The sequence below is a fragment of the Triturus cristatus genome, chromosome 8, assembly GCF_964204655.1.
Source record: "Triturus cristatus chromosome 8, aTriCri1.1, whole genome shotgun sequence".
Lineage (NCBI taxonomy): Eukaryota > Metazoa > Chordata > Amphibia > Caudata > Salamandridae > Triturus > Triturus cristatus.
In genome coordinates this window covers 867,836,810-867,844,663 of record NC_140591.1, presented here as the reverse complement: position 1 = coordinate 867,844,663, position 7,854 = coordinate 867,836,810, and positions in this window count along the sequence as shown.

Genomic DNA, 7,854 nt, shown 5'->3' with positions numbered 1-7,854 from the left:
AGCCCTACCCCCCTCCCAGCACTACTGCATGCCTAAGGCAAGCCTGTCTGCACCCGTCTGTGCCCTGACGACGCCCAGCGCCAGGAACCCTAGCTCTCCTGCCAACTATCGCTACACTACCACCGAGCACCTGGCCCCCGGAGGCCGCAACAACTGCTGCATCTCCTTCCCAAGACACACGGAAGGACCCTTCACCTGTCACCGCTTCCGGTTCACTTACAGCACCGAAACCCTTGCTGCCACTACACAGCTGACTTCCAACCCTTTAGAACAGCTCCAGTGCATGCTGATCAATGTTCGGTCCCTCTGCAAGCACGCCACAGAAATCTAGAACACCATTGCCACTTCCACCTCCAGCATGATGTTCATCACCAAGACCTGGCTCACACCATCCTCAACCCCCGTCATTGTGAACGTTATGCCCCATGGCTAGAAGATGATACACAGAGATTGCACCAACAAACACGGAGGAGGCATCACCATCATCCACAAGGAGACCCTCCAAAGCACCACCACCGAAGGCACCATTTCATCAACCATGCAATACATTAACTTCCAAATCTGGATTGACGCAAACAAAACCATCAGAGGAACCCTTGCCTACAAACCCCAGGCCCCGGCCTCTGCAACGCCATGTCCAAATTCATCGTCCCCTGGCAATCGACTCCAGGCACTATATCTTCCTCAGTGACCTCAACTGCCTTACCCTCCTTGACCTTTCAACACCCTCAAGTGGATCTCCTTCTTCATCTTAGGGAGCACAAAAAAAAATCTGCCTGCCACCATTAATCTCCGAACCCAAAAGCATCATCTGCTGGGTCCCCAAGGATCATCCCTCAGCCCAAATTGCTTCGATGCCTACATGACTCCATTGCCTGACATCGTCCGCACCCACAGACTCCACATCATCTCGTACACAGATGACACCCAACTCATCTCTCCCTCATGAAAGACACCGCCACTACCAGATGCAACTTCCAGAACGCCATGACTAAAATTGAAGACTGGATGAGATCCAACTTCCTGAAACTGAACACTGGCAAGATAAAAGTTCTCATCTTCAGAAGGAACAACTCCCCATGGGATGCCAAATGGTGGCCCACTGCACTTGGACCCTCACCTAACCCACCCGGCAACCTCGGCATCGTCCTGGAGAGCGATCTCCCCATGAAGCACCAGGTCAATGCAGTAGACTCCTCCTTTTTTCCACATCCTCTGCATGCTTCACAAGATCTTCAGGTGGATCAGGAAAACTGTGACTGATACCCTTGTCACCAGCTGACTGGACTACAGGAATGCACTGTACCCCGGAACCACTATCCAGCCACTCAAACAACTACAGACTATACAGAACACCACAGCCAGGCTCATCATCAACCTCCCCAGATGCACCAGCATCAACACCCACCTCAGAAACCACCACTGGCTACCCGTCCAGAAGAACCACTCACAAGGAAGGGGCCACTGAGACAGATATAAGGCAGAGAGAGCAGGGGAACACTCAAGAAGCAATCAAAGAAACCACTGTGCCTAAGGAATTCTTTATATTGTGCAATACATCACAGATATATGCAAAACAGTCCTGAGTAGGGTACCTTTCACATTAATAGTACAAATAGCTTGTGAGTTAGGGATATCATATTTATTTAAGTTATTTGATCACCTTAGTAGAAACAACATAAAAGACAAAAAATATCCACAGACTATTACAAACATCCTAAGCTGCACACACACAACCTTTCAGACAGACAGGCAGACACAGACTCAAACAATCCCAGACATTCCATCGAGTAACAATTTATTAAATAGTGCCAAACACAGTCTTGTATTCCAGAACAAGGTTAACATCATATAGAGTCATCATACAATGTCAGATGATGTGGAAGATCCAGGCTTAGTTGATTATCAATATATAGCACTGATACAGTCCATATTCTGGTTTCTTCTCCAAAGAATAGATGCAAGCAAAAGAAGCACAGGGGCTCCAGCGCCTACGCGCGTTTTGGTGTCAGACACTCGTTGGGGTCACACCTTCTTCAGGGCGATAATTTGTGCTCATGCAAAGGAAATAAGAAGTGCCTGGATTTGGATGCCAGGACGGTGGCCCAAGTCATAGACAGATAGGCAATCTGTTAAGATACAAGGTGCGCAATGGCTCCAAGAGTAAGGCCAACAGGGTGGATTTATGTCCAAAGGATAAAGGGCACAGCCGATTCTTAAAGATGACAGCAACACCAAACGTAGCAGGTTTAGATAAGGAGCGTAATAGGGGGATCCAATAGAGTAACGCTAGATGCTTACAGAGTGAATCCTCAGGTCGAGTGAGCCATCCGGGCAGAATAACAGCGGTCTCGCAGCCAGAACGCCGAGCACCCTCAGAAGAGACACCACTGCCAACTGTTGTCCTTCGCCTTCAAGGACCACCACAACGCTGCACCCTCCTACATCAACCACCGCCTGACCTTCCACCAACTGACCAGACACCTCCGATCCACCTCCTTCACCCTGACTCACGTCCCTCGCATACGGTGAAGCCTCAGTGAAGCTCGTTCTTTCTCCTACCTTGCAGCCAAGTCTGGGAATGACCTCCCACTCCACCTCCCAACCTTCTCTTCACTCAGTTGAACAGCCAGGTCCCTTCCTGATGTCACTGAGGCACACCCCAGCACCTAGGTACTGCCCGGGTGATAAGCTACGCTTTAGAAATACTGATTGATTGACTGTTTGTATCCTTAAACATATTTTCATTAAATATGCTTCCAATGTGATGTATATGTAACTACCTGGTGCTCTTGTGCAATACAGCTAAAAAAAATACTACCCTTCTATCAAGGATTTTCCTGTTATCCTTGATTAAACATGTTGCTTTCTGCGCAATGACTCTGATGACCAATAACAACAAATGTGGTATCTCTCTTGTAGTTTTTGCTATTATTTTTGTGGCCATATCTGTACTAGTTCGGGTCCTCCGGAATACGGTTCCCAATATTCATTATGTGGCAGCCAGCACTTACTTTTTAAACATCCTAATTTTATTACATGTCCACCATGTAATTAAAGCCATAACCATTTCACCGTCACTCTTATAGTACCTGAATATATATGGCCTTGCGTTTCTCAGGTGTCACAAAACAACCATATATGGCCATATTCACAAGGAGCTATCGCCGAATTAACAGCACTTTATTGAAGCCAAAGTTGTGATAAATTTACCTCCCCATTCACAAGCTGATGCTAACAGCCCACAGCACCAGTATACCCGCGACAGCAGCCGCAAAAAACATCAACACAGAGGATCCCCGCAACTATCACTAATGAGACGCAGAGTAGGCGTTCCCGTGCCAAAAGCTGCGACAACACCAAACCTCAACATTCTCAACGATCAGCCCGATCGGCGATAAGAACACAAAACCGGCGATAAGGTGCATTAGCACCAGGAAATCTACACCTTTTCTGACCTGGTGTTAAGTCGGACAGCAGCCAGCACCATGAAAGGGAGACCAGCCCAGGGCCACATCGGAAGGGCAACAGATGCAATGGAGCCACTCATCATGCGGCCCGGACACCCAAGAGGGCCACAACACCCACCAACACCACCCCGCCCTGGCACCCCCTCCAACAAAGACATGCCACATCAGCTACACAAAAACATGTACAAAATATTCTGCATGATGTCGCACAATTGAAATGCATGTGTCATCACAGAAATGAGCATCACACATTCACTTTCGAAGCAATAAATAAAACTTGATTGAAATGAACACCGAAATTAAAAGAAGACACATGGCGGCTCCCCGCGGGACAGTCCGTAGGTCACAGCCTGCAAGACAAAAAACATGATGAGAAGGTGTGTCCTGCACACATCAAAGGACAGAGAGAGAGGAAGTGAGGGAGAGAGAGAGAAGAAGAGAGCGAGAGAAGAAGAGAGAGAGAGAAAGAGAAGAAGTGAGGGAGAGAGAGAGAGAGAGAGAGAGAGAAGTAGAGAGGGAGAGAGAGAGAGAGAGAAGAGAGGGAGAGAGAGAAGAAGAGAGGGAGAGAGAGAGAAGGAGGGAGAGAGAGAGAAGGAGAGAGAGAGAGAGAGAGAAGAAGAAGAAGAGAGAGAGAAGAAGAGAGTGAGAGAGAGAGGGAGAAGAAGAGAGAGAGAGCGAGAGAAGAGAGAGAGTGAGAGAGAGAGAGAGAGAGAGAGAGAGACAGAGAGAAAAAGAAAGAGAGAGAGCCACCCCTGCGCACCCAGGCCACACTGCTCACCTGCTGCCACCGGTGTGTCTCCAACCACGTGCCGGTATGTATAGCAGTACACCAGGACATGTATCTGATTGAAAGCCGTCATCTGAAACCGAGTCCAGATACATGACTGGCACAGTGCATACACTTGCACAAGATAACATTGCCTACCCGCCCATGCACACCCAGGCAGAGGCATCACAAAGGCACCCGCCGCCCACAGAGCATGCCTGCCCATGCACACCCAGGCCTCACTGCTCACCTTCCGCCACCGGCGTGTAGACTGGATGTCCCACCACGTGCCACTGCAAGCCACAATCCCGGGGCCCACGGAAATGGCACCCTCCACATCATGCAGCCACGGTCCGCAGGCCAACCGGTCTCACGTTTGGTGCTGGGTCTTGAATACTCCATGGCAGAGGACATACCAGTGCACCCGGCAACATTGCAGGCTGCACACCTGCTCAGTTTTGATTTGTTCAGCATTATCTACATCATTTGTGTGTCTTTTGCACACCCAATCAGCCCAATGGGTGCCACTAAGTCTGTGACCTGGAAGCGAGGACACGGGGCGGCAGGCCCACGCTGCCCGCTGGCTCTGGCCTACACTGCGGTCCAGCAGGGCACACAAAACCTGAGTTGCCCGGACTGCCAGGACGGGGTATCATCGCAGGGTGCCCACCTGCTCAGCAGCTTAAGGTGCCACTGACTCAGTGCATCCAAAGTCACCGTCCCGTGGCGGGGTGCCTGTGCCTGCCACAATGCGCCGGGTGTGACTAACACTGTGTAACCCCAGTCAGCGCCACGTGGTGGTCGGCCAGTGCCATACACAGGCCTGGGTTGCCACTAACCCTGTGCAACCCCAGTAAGCGCCACGTGGTGGTTGGCCCGTGCCGTATGCAGGCCTGGGTTGCCACTAATCCTGTGCAGCCCCAGTCAGCGCCACGTGGTGGTCGGCCCATGCCATATGCAGGCCTGGGTTGCCACTAACCCTGTACAACCCCAGTCAGCACCACGTGGTGGTCAGCCCGTGCCATACGCAGGCCTGGGTTCCCACTAATGCTGTGCGCAACAAAACTCTTGTGCCCTTCATGATTGGGAACCGTGGCATCCGTCATCCAGTCACCACGGGCAAAGGAGAATGTGACGTCGTCGGCCCCTTATGTTGGCGGAGTCACATGGCTTATGACGCCTGTGTTGGATGGGTGTGGTGTGCGTGCAAACCTGCCCTCAGGGAGTGGCTGTGACATGCTGACAACTAGACCAATGACATGCATACCACCACCGAGTTCACCTGCGACGGGAAGCAATGAGGGCCCCCCCTCTGAGGGTAAGCGGAGTGGTCTAGACTGCCGTATGCCGGACCAGCACAGGGCTTGCCACAATGACATGTGGGCTCTGGGTGTGGTTCAGTCCATGTCCGGACAAGGAAGTGAGTGATGCGTGTGTCCCTGTTGTAGTGTCCACGGAACCCGGTACACAATATGCAATGTAGCACCCTATGACTGGCATTCCACAGAATGAGCATCATTGATGCAAGGGAAATCACTGCCCCTACAACATTCATCCACACATGCATATATGACTGATGAAAGACATGACACAGCAGTGCGTCAATGGATGTTTATTGCACATCCAGTGCAGTTATGCAGCTGGAGCGGTTCAGGTCAATGCCCAGCACACTACACAATATGGGTCCATGGAGCCCCAGCCAGAGTTCATCCAGGCATGACAAGTCCTGCTGAAGGGAAGGGTACAGTCCACAGCCTCGTCGTGGTGTCATTGGTCATCAATCCGGAAGTGGCAGCCCATGTCGCTGTCCAAGGTGAGGGCATCGGAGTGTATCGTGGGTCAGTGGAAGGTCAAGAGGCCATGTGCGGGACCAAGCAGAAACAGGCCAGGTGGCGGTAATTAATGCTAGTGCCTGGTCCTTCTGACCACAGTCCCATCCATGTCCTTGTCCCCGGGTGTGTGCCCTGCCCCACCTGTGGGTGCTGCAGAACCTGCTGCCGCACTGTGTGCCACTGATACATCAGGGGCCTGAGTGGATCCGGCTGCCGCACTGTGAGGCACTGACACATTAGGGGCGGGGATGTGGATGGTGTGGGGGCAGCAGCATTCATCAGTGCCATGCCTTGTGGCGGCAATGCCATGGTGGAAGTCTGTAGGGCATGATAGACCCCAGCTACATTGCGATGATGTGCAGCGGTGGCTGCCATCCTTTCCGCCTCCATCCACACCATGTCCTCCATGAGCCTCCGTATGTGTGCCAGCTCACGTTTGGCATTGCTGGAGCCACTCTGAGTGGACAGCTGTTCTTCTCTCCGCGTCATGACTCCAGCGATGTCAGTCAGGGCTCATTGGAGACCATGGGGCAGACATAGACACCCATGGATGGCATACAGTTTGGCAGCCATGATGCCAAAACCCACCCACACCTGCTCAGCCATCTCCATCTGGCACTCCAGCACACGGCGTTGGAAGGCCATGTGTTGTTCCTGGAGGTCTTGGAAGGGTGCCGGGGCTGTGAGTGCCTCCTGCTGGGTGGTATGGGTGGTGGGTGGGATCTCATCGATGTAGCTAGGCTGCCCTGAGCCTGGACGTGAGTGGCAGATGAGGTAAATGATGTCTTGGATGGTTTGGGTGTCAATGCTGGCGTTGTCCTCCTCGTCATCCGTGAAGAGTGGCTGGGACTGCTCTGCAGGAGGTGTTGACGGTGCCCCTGCGATGTGAAGGGGAGATGGTGTATTACAATGTGTCCACATGTGTGTAGACGCATGGTACAGGTTGACATTCAGAAAGCATGGCATGTACATTGGGTCATCGCCCAGATCTACAGACTGTCACAGAGTCATTGTGGGTGTGCACTGTGCTCTGCTTGATTGTGCATGTGTGCTATTGTGCCCATCTCCACCCGTCCCCCCAGTACCTGGTGGTCAGTCACCCTGTTGCGGTTGTGTTGTGTCCTGTCGAGCAGTGTCCGGTCCCCCGACTCAGTCATCAGTGTGGAGACTGTGGCCGGTCGATACCAGCTCCTCCATGTCATCCAGCTCCAGCTGTGGTGCTGGGCCCCCACCTCCAGTCTGCATTGCTGCCTTCTGGTTGGCGGAGAGTTTCTCCTTGGTCTTCCGCTTGATGTCATTCCATCGCCTCTTGACCTCGTCCATTGTCCGCTTGTGCTCTCCGACGGCATTCACCTTGTCGACGATGACCCGCCATATTTCAGTTTTGGTGCCCAGTGACACTTTGGAGGTGACAAAGAGTTGTTGATGGTGTTCCATCACCTCCGTGAGTATGATCCTATTCGCCTGCGGAATGAACTTCGTTTTCCTCGTCTTCTTGTCCTTGCCCTTCCCTGTCCCTGAGGTCCCAGGCTGGTTGTCCGGGGTGCTTGTGGGGTTGCGCTTGTCCTCTGCGCCTGCTCAAGCTGCCTCCATGGTGCTTGGGTGTAGGTCAGTTTGGTTGTGGGTGTTTTTTCTGCTTTTATGGAGATTTTTCCCACTTGCTAGCTGTGTGTTGCAGGCTTTTTGCTGCTTTTTGCTGATTTCATCATCGCGCTTTGGCCATCGCAGGATTTTTGGTGTTGTGGTTTGTGTTTTTATCTCCATCAAGGTGGTTTTATCGCAGACA